Here is a 13,060-nt window from a genome sequence, read left to right as displayed (position 1 = left end):
GTAGTGTATTGTATTGTTCAAATGAATACAATGTTTGAATATATTGTATCGTTTTCTATCATTACATAATGTTACACATCCATAATTTGAAGGATAAATCTACAAGCAAAGTAAGGTACCGGGTAGAGTTATTATGAAAAAATAAGGTAAAGTACAAAATAGAATTGTTAAATAATTAATAAAGACAAAAAATGAGAAGAAAATGTTAAGGTGACGACGTGATCACACCAAATTGGTTGTTACATGATGAATCGGGAATTTCGACTCATTTATGTCTTATTATTCAAGGATTTAGTGTCCTCAATGCCTATTTTAAGCATATAACTGATGTCAATATGTTGATATGCAGCAATGAAGTCTTAAAAGCGTGGCAAGGACATTATGATGCAAAAAGGAGTGAAAACGTTGAAAAGTTGAAGAAAAGCAAAGCTGGAGCTGGCTAAAACCACTCAGCGACTCCCCGAGTAGGCTTCCAGCTCGCCTAAAGTTCCAGCAAAATAGCCCATGGACAAAACCAACTTGGTGAGCAAACGGGCAATTCGGTGACACGCCGAATGGATCGGCAATAGTGATCAAGCTCACCAAAAGTTTCAGAATAATTTGATGCAAGAGCCAAGCCAAAAGGTGAGAGGAAGAGCAACTCGGTGGATCGCCAAACTGGTCGGCGATCCCGACTTACCTCGCCAAGTTGACTCCGTGCTGAAATTTTGGGAACGTATAAATACAATTTTTCAAAGAAGAAAAAGAGTTCCCACATTGTTTGCTTTTGTCTTTTTGAGAGTTTATACATTCTAGAACATTGTCTTTACATTTTTATTAGAGTTTGGGATTTAAATTCAGAGATTGTAATATTTTAGCTTCAATTTCAACATTTAGGGATTGCAAATCGTTAGCAAATCAGATGGAAAACTTTATTGGTAACGATTTCTTACTTTTCATCATGCTTAGCTAAAACCCCTTACCTTAGGGGTGTGATTATGTAGTCGAATGCGTTAGTTAGCTAACAGGTGTTGTTAGTTGTTGATTTTAATATTGTTTTGGAATGGATTCAATTAATTGTTCATGTTTTAACTAAGGAATTGTAGTTGCAAATACAATTCTAGCTTAGTTCTTTATGCTTGCTTGAGAAAGAGGTAATAAAGTAGAATGATTGATTGATAGTTGTATTGATTGCGTCTTTAAAATCTAGCTTGAGAAAGTGGGTTTGATTGCGTCTTTACAAATCTAGCTTGAAAGAGTGGGTTAAAAAAGGAGTTGGGTTGTTTGGTTGTGCTATGCTTGTTGAGGTTCGAGAGAACTCACTTGAAGCGCAATAGTTGTTTGAGAAATGGCTATTGTATTCAAAACATAGCCTACCCATTGAGATTCAATAACTTTAAGCAACTAGTAATCACACATTATGCAAAATTAGCATTTGACTGATCACACTCCTAAGGTCCAATCTCTACTTATTTACTTCTCGTGTAAATTGGTTACCAAATCCTCCCATTTGATATTAACCGTTGAAACTTTGAGATTTGATTTCATGTTGCGAAACTTTTACTTCTACAAACGATTAGGACACATTTTTACTTCTTAATTGAATTCTTTAATGTATCACACCCTATAGGATCGACCCCAAGTCTTAGTTGGGTTTATACCTGTTAGTGACCGCCTACACTTAAAATTGGATGAAGTGTAGTTAAGCGTTATAAGAAATGGTGTCGTTGCCGGGGAGTGATGTTTAGAATTCTTTTATTAAAGTGTATTCGTGAACTAATTTTATTGTAGTTGAATTATCTTATTTGTGTTCTTGTTGGCTGCTCTAGAAATGGGTGTAATGGGAGCAACGCCAGTCAACTTGGGAACAATAATGACATTGGGAATTTGCATTATGTCAATGAGGATTAGTTGGGAAGTGCGGGTGATATTTGATTGCCTCCAACTATGGGGAATGCGGTGTTTCATGTGACCAACACAATGTTGCAACTGTTGCAAATAAAGGGTGTCTTTGGAGGACTTGCTCGTGAGGACCCTTATGACCACATTCATCACTTTGTGGATGTGTGTGGACCATTTTCCTTCAAGAACATCACTCAAGAGTCAATCAGAATTCTTTGGTTTCCCTTTTTCTCTAATGGGGGAAGCAACAAAGTGGTTGACCGAACTACCAATGGATTCGATCACTTCTTGGGAGAAGCTCACAGAGGTGTTTTATGAAAGATTTTTTCCTTCCTTCGAAGATAGTTAAGTTGAGGAATAATATTCAGAACTTGAAACAGATTAATGGTGAGCCCATCCATGAAACATGGTTAAGGTTCCAAAAGTTGTTGCTTCAATGTCCAATTCATGGGTTGCCTAAAATGTGTTATTACAATATTTTTATCGGAGTCTTGACACAATCAACAAATGTGTTGCAGACCATCTCATTCGGGGTGGAATCATAAGACAATCGTTTGGCATAGCATCGACCCTCCTTGATAAGATGATGAAAATTAATTGTGCATGGTACACAAGAGAAAATGTCTCATTTAAATCTTAGGCTGACGAAGAAATAAATGGAAAAGAACCAAGAGCGAGATGAAAACATGGCCAAGATGATGACGAAACATGTCATGGGAGGTGGGCACACGATTGTGAATGCGGACAGTATTAATAGTGGTGTAAACCCTGATGACGCACACTTTGAGGCCATGTACAATGAATAAGTGCAATTCTTGGCAAACCAAGTGGGGGGTTATCGTCCGAGCAATCCAAGGTCGGGCAGGAATCAAGGTTGAAATAGAGATCGCGATGATAGTTGGAGAGATCGAGATCGTTAATGGCGTGATCGAGGTGCAAATTGAAGGGATCGAGATGGCGACAAAGATCATTATGTGCCTCCCCATGAATGTCTAAAGCCAAAAGAACCAAGGGTTGATCCTGAAATCTTTTGTACCGAGGATATGCTTGCTCATATCTTGAATAAGGTCAAATGATCGGACAGGGTTCTCAAGGAGGTGAAAGATAACGTCTCTTTTCTTAACCAAACGGTCACATCACACTCGGTATCTATTAAGCAGCTTAAAACATAGATGGGTCAAATTTCAGCTCATTTAAATCCAAAACCAAAAAGGGATCTCCAAAGTGATACTTTGGTGAACCCGAAAAATGAAGCATGATCACATAGTCACGTCGTGCCACGACGTTAAATAAAGCGCTTCTTGGAAGGCAACCCAAGTTATATTTTGTGTTATTTGAATAATGTTTGTTGGATGTGCAAGTGAAAATTTGAATTTTGGGAGGAAAAGGCAAATGGGCGAGCCCATAGCTCACTCAACGACTCCCTGAGTGGTTCGCCAAGCCCGACATATATCACCCTTTGGACCAACTAAATTGCTGAGAATCTGTAGAATTCGGTGTGCTAAAATCCACTTGGCGCATCGCCGAGTGGATCAACAACATTAATGAAGCTCGCCGACTAAGGTGCAAACTGAGGGTCAAAAGTCTTTCAACCGTTTTAAATTCAAAACCTCTCCTTATTTTGAACTTTTCAACCTTTGCACTCTTACAATCATATTTTAGATCTCAGTTTTTACTTGAGATTTTGTGGGTAACTTCGTATGATCGAAACTTGTCGCATTGCTCTCATTTGCCTCTTTGCCTTAGCTTTTGTTCTTGTCTGCATCTGAGGTTGGTGTCTCGTATGTGCCTTCAAATTCATGATTTGTTCTTAGCATGTTATTGAGTAGTCAATGGATCTATTATATGTTTTGATTGTATGTTTAATCGCTTATTGAATACTATTTTGTAATCGAGCATGTTAGAGATTGTGTTTAGCCAAAATTAGTTGATTTTGTGTGTGAATTACGTAAGTTGTGGTTGTTGCATATTAGGTTTTGTGTGGGTGAAGTCTAAGTAACTCGAATTCCATCAAACAACTAGAATTTTCCCAATAATAAATAGGGTAACATCATTCTTAAGGGCAAAATCTTTGTTTGGTTGAATTTAAATTGATGAGGCTGATTTTTACTGTGATTTACAGCAATACGTATGTGCTCGCCGAGTTGACTCGATGACTCGTCGAATAACCCTAACCTCGCCTTCTTGAAGCCTAGTTTTTGAAAATTAATTCTGTGATTTTTGGTGAGTCACTTTTGCCTCGCCGATTAAGTTTGACATCTCGCCAAATGGCTTTTTACCTCGTCGATTTGTGTTGAATTGTTATTGTTGTGTTCTGTTACTTTTGGCGAGCCATTTCTTGCCCGTTGAATGATATCAACGACTCACCGAGTGATTTGGCGAGTTTTTATGCACATTTTTGAAAATTGATGTTTCATTATTCATTTGCCACCGCATTCATTTTGTTTGCTCATTTTGACAGATATGGCTAGACCAAAATTTCCAGGAAAGGTTCCACCACCCCGAAAAAGGGCGAAAGGGGTTGTTATTATTGTGGAGGTTGCACCTCCTCGACCCACTCAAGCAAGTGGTTGGACAAACAAAAAGCAGTCAGCGGAGCCCAACTCGAGCAATTCTAGCTCTGATAACATGGGCGTATATTCCACCCACCTCACCACATCTAATTGTGAGAGTGAAGATGATGTAGGGCCATACACTAAAACGAAGACCTGCTGAGCTACGCTCCAAAGCACTTCATCATCCAGCACGACTTCCAGCACTCCCGACACCTCCACCACCTCCAGCACAAGCAACAGAACAGGCACCTCAAGTGCCTTCGGCCCCAGCACCTCTGCCACCCTTTAGAACCGACTGAGGATCGCCGGTATGCGGATAATTTTGGAGGAGAAATAGTTGTCTACAGATGGGGTTGTGTATAGGTACCCTTATGTGTGGTGGGAGATGTTACGCTTCCACAAGTTTCAGCAGTTTACAAAACTCTGAAACCCTTTTGTTCCCTCATGGATTCAGGAGTTTTATGCAGGGTATGCAGATTTGATCTCGAAAGGGAAAAAAAGAGCTGGGTCAATGGCACCGGTTGATTATGTAGAGGTGCGAGGCAAGAATGTTCTGTGTAGTAAAACCAACATCAATGACTTATTGGATTGCAACACGCGCACCATCCATTTTTTGATTAATAAGATCAAGACCAAGACGTTGGATGACTTAAATGGGTGGTTGGCCCTATTGCTTTGTGATGTTACACCCCATAGATTGAAGCGGGGTCCCGATTGAGAAGAAAGATCTAAATGTTGTTGCTCGGTATTGGTTTGGTTTCATCAGCAACACTATGATGCCATCTCAAAATGAATCAATCGCCAGGTACCCGAAAGCTACTTATGTGGTGCATTATTGATTAGGATAAGCTAAATTTGGGGTACATTATCGCACAGGAGATCGCAAGGTGAGCCAAGCAGAGTCAGACCTCCTTGCCCTTCCATGTTCAAATAAGTGATCTGTGTCACTGGGATGATGTGCAATTTATGGCGAAGACTGATGTTGAGGTGAAGCCTACCTCATCTACTGATATCCAGAGGATTGAGGTGAAGTACACGAAGGATGAGGCAGAGTGAAGGAAGGCAACACCGATAGACATATCTCCGGTAGTTGATGTTGAGGTCATGCAGGCCAATGCCCCTCAAATTCAATACAACAGTTGAGCCATCAGGTATACCTAGCTCATCCACTTCTACTACACCTGCTCCTGCTACTGTTTCCCATCCCCCATTGATGCAGGCTCTGATTTACAAAATGGGCAACCTTGCCTATTCGACTGACGTGAGGGCCACTAGGGTTGAGGTCGTTGTCCCACGCATGATAGAGAGAGTTATAACTGTTGTTTTAGCTCCCATTCGAGAGGAGCTAAAGGGACAGCATGAGGTGATTACGTCACATGGCCTAACATTGGATGCTCTCATTGTTCAGGTATAGTCTTCTGAGTAGGGCGATAACTAGTCGAATGATTTAACAGCCTTGAAGGTTAATATTATTGGGTTGCGACGTGATATGGCTGAAGTCCACCGACATCTCGATGCTATGGGGCAATATGGAGATTCCTGAGGGGCCAGTTTAGATATGCCAGTTATTTCTGATATCCCTCTAGCTACTATGACCGGAGATGTTGTTGTAGCTGATGATGGTGATGAGTTGGATACGCCCGAGACTGATGAGGAGTAATTGGCAATGCCTGAGGATGTAGTGTACGAGGATTTGGAGGACTTTGAGGGTGAAATGGTCCAGATGGTTATAGAGACCTCGTTGTATGACACCTCAATAATAGGTTCTAGTAGATCCCAACCTACGGAGGAGGTCGTTGTGCAGCCACCTAGTGTTGAAGGAGAGTCAGGCACTGATGCCCAGATTGAGGCTACCCCAAGTTTGTAGAGTTCACCTCAGGCTTATCCTGACATAGGGATCTTGACTCTCCTACACTTTTATTTACTTTTGAGACATTTGTTTTCTTGTACATTGAGGACACTGTTTAGTTATTTTGGTGGGGTGACGGTATCTTGATACCTTTCCTCTTGGGTTCTATTTTGTTTTGTTTTAGATGTATGTTTGTTTTTACTATTTTGGTGCTACTATTTGTGTCCGAAACTTTTCATTCGTGATGGCTTTAATTATGAATGTTGGTTTTAATCTCATTGATCCACTCCTGATTACTAGAATTGTGAATATTATGGATGTTCTCTTGTACATTTGAGTGTCAGTTGTGATCAATATCGATGACTTGAATAATGTTTCTAATGAACAATATGGTGTACTAGTCCAATGAGGAAATTTGAGTTGCATAAGTCTTGTTTGAACTCTTATCATCTCATTGTGACTAACCGATTTGTCAAGGTGAGTTTTTGCATTGTTGCACGCGAGCTTAACTTGCAGAGTCATGATCGATGATTGTGTTGAATGCCTTGTGTGGTGAGGTTTACTTGAAATATGTGCATGGTGATATCTAGAACTCACCTCGTTGGTCCAATTGACTATTTTTGGTGAATGATGAAAATGATCTTAGGCATAAATCTTTGAGAGTGAACCAAATTGCTATACCTTTTGTGTGACCATTTTGTGAGTGTGTGAACCTACCTTGACACCATTTGAGCCTATCCTTTTCTTTGGATGAAACATGAACACAAACGGTCTTGTCATTCCCACCTAAAACCTTCATAAAGCATTGGTTTGTTTGAATAGTCAACTTAGGCCAAAAGCTTAAGTTAGGAGTGTAATAAGAATGAGGAAAGAAATTGAGCAAGAAGTTTGTGAAATCCAAATTTGAAAGCTTGTGTTGAAGAAAAATATGGTTCCCCTCCATATAAAAAAAGACAGAAAGAAAAGCAACAAAACAAAACTAATGAAAATTTTGTATTAATTATGCATTGTGGAAAGAAAAGGGGTGTCCGATGAGCTATGCCAAAAAATTTGTGTGTTTGAATATGCCAATGATGGGTTGTGAAGATGAAAAGAATGAAAGAAAAGGGAAAAAAGCAAAATTTGAGCCATGCTTCATGAAGATGGAAGTCACTAAGCCAAAATGACCATACATTTACCCTCAGCCCGATTTTGTGCCTTGAAAGAGCTTTGTGATCTTGCTTTAGCCGAATGATGTGTTGATCGGAAAATATTGGCAAGTCTATGGGTAAAATCATGCATGTGTTTATCATTAAGAGCGTGAGAGTTAATTTTGATTCTTGAAATTATAATCTTTGATTGGCTTTGTGAGAGCATGAAATCATTCTTAGTGTGAGGGCATTTGAATACTCTTGTTAAGCATGAATTTACATTTGAAGTGAGCATTGTGAGCTTGAACTCTATTTGATGATGGCTAGTCATAGTTTGAAACTTTTAGTGCATAATTGGACATTGTTTGTGTAGATTGAACCTCATGTCCATTCATGTTGAGTCTCAAGTAGCACTATTTGTTGGCATCCATATTGGCCTGATTGATCTTGTGTTTTACTTTAGGGCAAGCAAAAGTTTAAGTTGGGGGTGTTGATGAGTCAGGAATTTCGACTTATTTAGGGTTTATTATTAAAGGATTTAGTGTCATCAATGCCTATTTTACGCTCATAATTGATGTTAATATTTTGATATGCACCAATGAAGGCTTAAGAGTAAGGCAAGGACATCATGATGCAAAAAGGAGCGAAAAAGTTGAATAAAAGAAAAGTTGGAGCACACCGAGTAAGCTTCCAGCTTGCCTAAAGTTCCAGCAATATAGCCCATGGACAACACCAACTTGGCGAGAAAACGGGAAAATCGACGACACGCCAAATGAATCGGTGATAGTGATCAAGCTCGCCAAAAGTTCCAGAATAATTTGATGGATGATCCATGCCAAAAGGCGAGAAGAAGAGCAACTCTGTGGATCGCTGAACTGGTCAGCGATCCCGACTTACTTCGCCGAGTTGGCTCCGTACTGAAATATTGGGAACGTATAAATATAATTATGTATAAATACAATTTTTCAAAGAAGAAAAAGAGTTCCCACACTGTTTACTTCTTGGTTTTTGAGAGTTTTTACATTCTAAAACATTGTCTTTACATTTTTATTAGAGTTTGGGATTTAGATTCAGAGATTGTAATATTTTAGCTTCGATTTCAATATTTGGGGATTGCATATCGTTAGCCAATCAGATGAAAAACTTTGTTGGTAACGATTTCTTGTTTTTCATTATGCTTAGCTAAAACTCCTTACCTTAGGGGTGTGATTATGTAGTTGAATTCGTTAATTAGCTAATGGTGTTGTTAGTTGCTGATTTTAATGTTGTTTTGAAGTGGGTTCAATTAATTGTTCATGTTTTAATTGAGTAATTGTAGTTGCAAATGCAATTCTACCTTAGTTCTCTATGCTTGCTTGAGAAAGAGGTAATAGAGTAGAATGATTGATTGATAGTGTATTGATTGCGTCTTTAAAATCTAGCTTGAGAAAGTGGGTTTGATTGTGTCTTTACAAATCCAACTTGAAAGATGGGGTTAATTAAGGAATTGGGTTGTTTGGCCATCGTATGCTTGTTGAGGTTCGAGAGAACTTACTTGAAGCGCAATAGTTGATTGAGAAATGACTATTGTATTCAAAACCTAGTCAACCCATTGAGATTCAATAACTTTAAGCAACTAGTAATCACCCATTACGCGAAATTAATATTTTTGATTGATCACACTTCTAAGGTTTAATCTCTACTTATTTACTTCCCGTATTTAGGAATCTTTGTCTTAAATTGGTTACCAAATCCCCCCCCCCATTTGAAATTAATCGTTGAAACTTTGAGATTTGTTTTCATGTTGCGAAACATTTACTTTTACAAACGATTAGGACACATTTTTACTTCTTAATTGAATTCTTTACTGTATCACTTTCTATGGGATCGACCCCAACTCTTAGTTGGTTTTATACTTGTTAGCGACCGCTTACACTTAGAATTGGATGAAGTGTAGTTGGGCGTTATCATATATAGATATAGAAAACCCTAAATAAAAAATCTGAGTCCAAAACAAATTGGGAACCCAAAATCCAAAAGGATTTCGCGTGAACAGTGTCATCTCAATTCGATGTTGTTGTTTCACTTGCTGATTCAAATTTTAACACGTGGCCAATAGGTAACGTTTCAATTTGCAATTTGATTCTTAATCATGCACTTTATATATTATAATATTGAATTTAATCCATTAAGTTGTTTGCTTGAATTCCGTCTATAATCTTTCATCTTTAATTTATTTTAGCTCCAAACTTCTTCATCTTTACACAAATTTTCTCCTACAAATAAAATACACTATTCAACATAGTTCATAAAATTCATACTCAAAAAAGACAAATACAAATAATAAATGTGAGACAAATAATGATTAAAAATAATATATAATTTTGGCATCACATCACACAACAAACACACTTAGATAAACTTTCATTTTAGTTGATAAAAGGTACAACATGGCATGATCAAGACTTCATGCATTAATATCAAAGATTAACAAACAGATTTATTGACAAAGGCACTGGGTAGATTTCAACATGAGATCCTCATAGACTAGTTTGGCTTCTTGAATATGTTCAATACATCCAGCTTGAGGGGGAATATTGGAATTGGTTAATAATGAAACTGATTAGTTAATTATCTTGTATTCATTTAATAATGACATTTAATGTACTAATGCATATGTGTGCCTATATTTTCTTATAATATAGGGTCGGATGCTTCTCCTCCCGGACGTGCTTAGATTAGGATTTCTCAGCTTGACTACTTGGATTGGTGAGTCATCATGCTCTGAGGACAAGGCCATTGATGTTCCTTTATTGCTTTTGATGTCTTTCATTTCAGACTTGTACGTGGTGTATATGTTACGTCCCAGCCACTTTTATGATATTAGAAAGACTTGTGTCAGACTTAGCAGTATTTTGTGTATCTCTTATGTACTTTGTTTATATCGTTTGTGTCATCTTATGATTTGAGAGCTATATTGGATATATCTCTTTAATTGCCATTTTTTACATCATGTCTATGTCAAATAACTTATTTAGATCCTCTCGAGGTTCAATTCGTCATGTTTTAGGTGTACTTTAGGTTGTGACAAACTTGGTATTCAAAGCATTAGGTTTTAGAAAAGAACCTAGGATGTCTAACAAGCCGCATCGAATAGAATCTTGTTCATGAGTGTGAAAAGCACCACATTTATGAATAGGGGCTACAAGGCGTTTAGGAAACTTCATTTATTTCACTACTTTAAAGTCGTCTCATAGAGCTCATCTCTATAAAGGTCTCTTTCCAAAATCTTGTCCAATGTTTTTCAGGATATGCCTCCTCAAAGAGCTAACGCAAGAAGGAATATGGCTAATGATGTGGAGCCTGAGGTTCCTCAAGTGTCGGTCGATCCTTTGGCCGAACAAGTGACTCGTGTCGAATTTTGAGCCATTTTCCAAGTGTTTGATCAAGCTATGACGACTTAAGCTAATAGAGAGGCCATTGCTCCCGAGTATGGGTATGGAGCTGATAAGGGTGAGGTACTTCACTAAGATGAATCCCTCGGAATTTCATGGGTCGAAGGTTGTTGAGGATTTTCAAGAGTTCATTGATGAGGTTTATAAGTTAGTGAAAATTATTGGATTTTCAGCGGTGGAGAAGGCGGAATTGGCCATTTATTAACTTAAAGGTGTTGCCCAAGTTTGTCTTAATCAATGGAAGGGAGAGAGGGCTATTGATGTGGGTCCTCTTGATTAGGAGAAATTCAAACGGGATTTTCTTAATCGTTTCTTTCCTCCTGAGATGAGGGACGCGAAGGTGCCTGAGCTCGTTAATATTCATCAAGGGAACATGAGTGTGAAACATTATGCTTTGAAGTTTATTCAATTGGATAAGTATGCTCCGACTATGGTTGTCGGCTCTAGGGCAAGGATGAGCAAGTTTGTGTCGGCTGTGTCAGAAATAGTGGTCAAGGAGTGTCATACTGCCATGTTGATCTAAGAGATGGATATCTCTGATTTGATGATACATGCCTACAAATTGAAGTGGAAAAGTTAAAAAAGAAATCTAGGGAGTCAAATAGTGCAAAAACCGATGATGGTGACTTTTCTCATTCTAGGTCCGGTGGACATGGTCATCCTTAATTCTGGAAAAAGTATTTCTGTCAAGGTTCTTCTAATGTTCTGGCTCCTAAGTTCAACAAAGATAGGGTGTCTAACCCTAAACCTCAAGGAGGAGGTGGTAGTAGATCTTCTATTTCCACTTGTAAAAGGTGTGGCAAGAGTCACTCAAGAAAGTGCTTAGCCGGTATGGATGTTTGCTTCGGTTGTGGGAAGAGTGGTCATAAGATGAGGGATTTTTCGTTGCAAACTACTAATGAAAAGGATGGTATTCAAGCTCAACCTAGTGGTTCAGGTTCTTTACTATGTCTTCAACCATACTGTTGACCTGATTTTCCACCAATTGTTTGTTTTGCAGGTCAACATTATCCTCACAATGGACATTGGTCTTCTCCACATCAATTTGACTATTGCGTATCCAGGATTTCAGAAGGATGGATGCATTATTACGAAAATATGCATCTAAGATATAAATTTGAATTGTTTGACCTTTAGGTTCTTAATATGAACCATTAAATATAGGTCAAAAATACATAATATTACTAGTTTTAAATTTTACTACGCACATTTGATTTAATTATATAATTTTTTTAGAAATTTTCAATGTAACACTCTTGATCTTTGAAAGATTAAAGCAAAAAAATAAAGAAAACTTACTTGAAACGTCAAAAGTGTTACCAATAAGCACTTGGAGAGGCGTTACTAAAAAAACAATATAGAATTATATGATACTTTGAACATGCGTTCACACATCTATATTTAAGTATTTTAAAAAAAATATAACATTACTATATATAATCTAGAGAGGGAAGCATGGGTTCACGTGAACCCACGGAACCCCCTCTAGATACGTACATAGGTTATCCTTATTATTTTCTTGTATGCTGCTGGCATTTTTGTTATCTTGTTGACCGCAATCATATTTGTCCTGACCTTTAACTACTACTGCATATGTAGCACAACTGAAAGTCGTTGTATCCCCTCATTGTCTGTACTCTTCATTGTTGCTTGACCTGAATTTTCAGCATTGATATGATCATGTTGCTCCTCATCTGCCAAACTGCAAAATGCATTACAAGTCACCACCCCCTCATTGCCATTAGGAGTTGCTTTAGGAACAATATGATTATGTCTCAGTTTTTTCCATTATGAATACTTTCTGAGTTGAGCACCATCTTTTGATAAATCTCTTATGTCTTCTATTGTATTGGAAGTTTCTTCCATGTATTTGCTGCCGAGGAATCTCGCCTTTCTCTTGACCCTCTTGAATTTTGTCATGCTTTAATTCAGGACGAAGTGATCTGCATTCTTCTTCATTATGACCTTGTAACTTGCACGTATGACAATATTTAGGCAAGAAATCATATTGAATCTAGATCTTCTCAATCCTTGTGTTCTTCGTTTCAGGGTTTATGACCTCTATTTCCACCCGCTTGGGAAGGTTAGCCATAAGGTTCACTTGAACTTTCACTCTTGCACAACTAGGACGCATCTTATTAATTGTTGCCATGTCCAGATATAGTGGTTTGCCCACAACTGAAGCTAGTGAAAATAAAGCTTCTTTCACAT

At 38.1% G+C, this 13,060-nt stretch overlaps 2 protein-coding genes across 3 annotated transcripts in view; one reads left to right on the top strand and one right to left on the bottom strand.

Annotated features, from left to right (window-relative positions):
- Nucleotides 1-13,060, bottom strand: part of LOC125809192 (uncharacterized) — a 511,850-nt gene that overhangs the window by 58,932 nt on the left and 439,858 nt on the right. The window lies entirely within an intron of this gene.
- Nucleotides 1-13,060, top strand: part of LOC125809132 (E3 ubiquitin-protein ligase BRE1-like 1) — a 139,115-nt gene that overhangs the window by 79,414 nt on the left and 46,641 nt on the right. The window lies entirely within an intron of this gene.

Source organism: Solanum verrucosum, unplaced genomic scaffold (genome assembly GCF_900185275.1).
Source record: "Solanum verrucosum unplaced genomic scaffold, falcon-dt-bn FXZP01000062.1, whole genome shotgun sequence".
Lineage (NCBI taxonomy): Eukaryota > Viridiplantae > Streptophyta > Magnoliopsida > Solanales > Solanaceae > Solanum > Solanum verrucosum.
The sequence above is the reverse complement of the archived record's forward strand: the minus strand, read 5'-3'. Positions and strand labels throughout refer to the sequence as shown.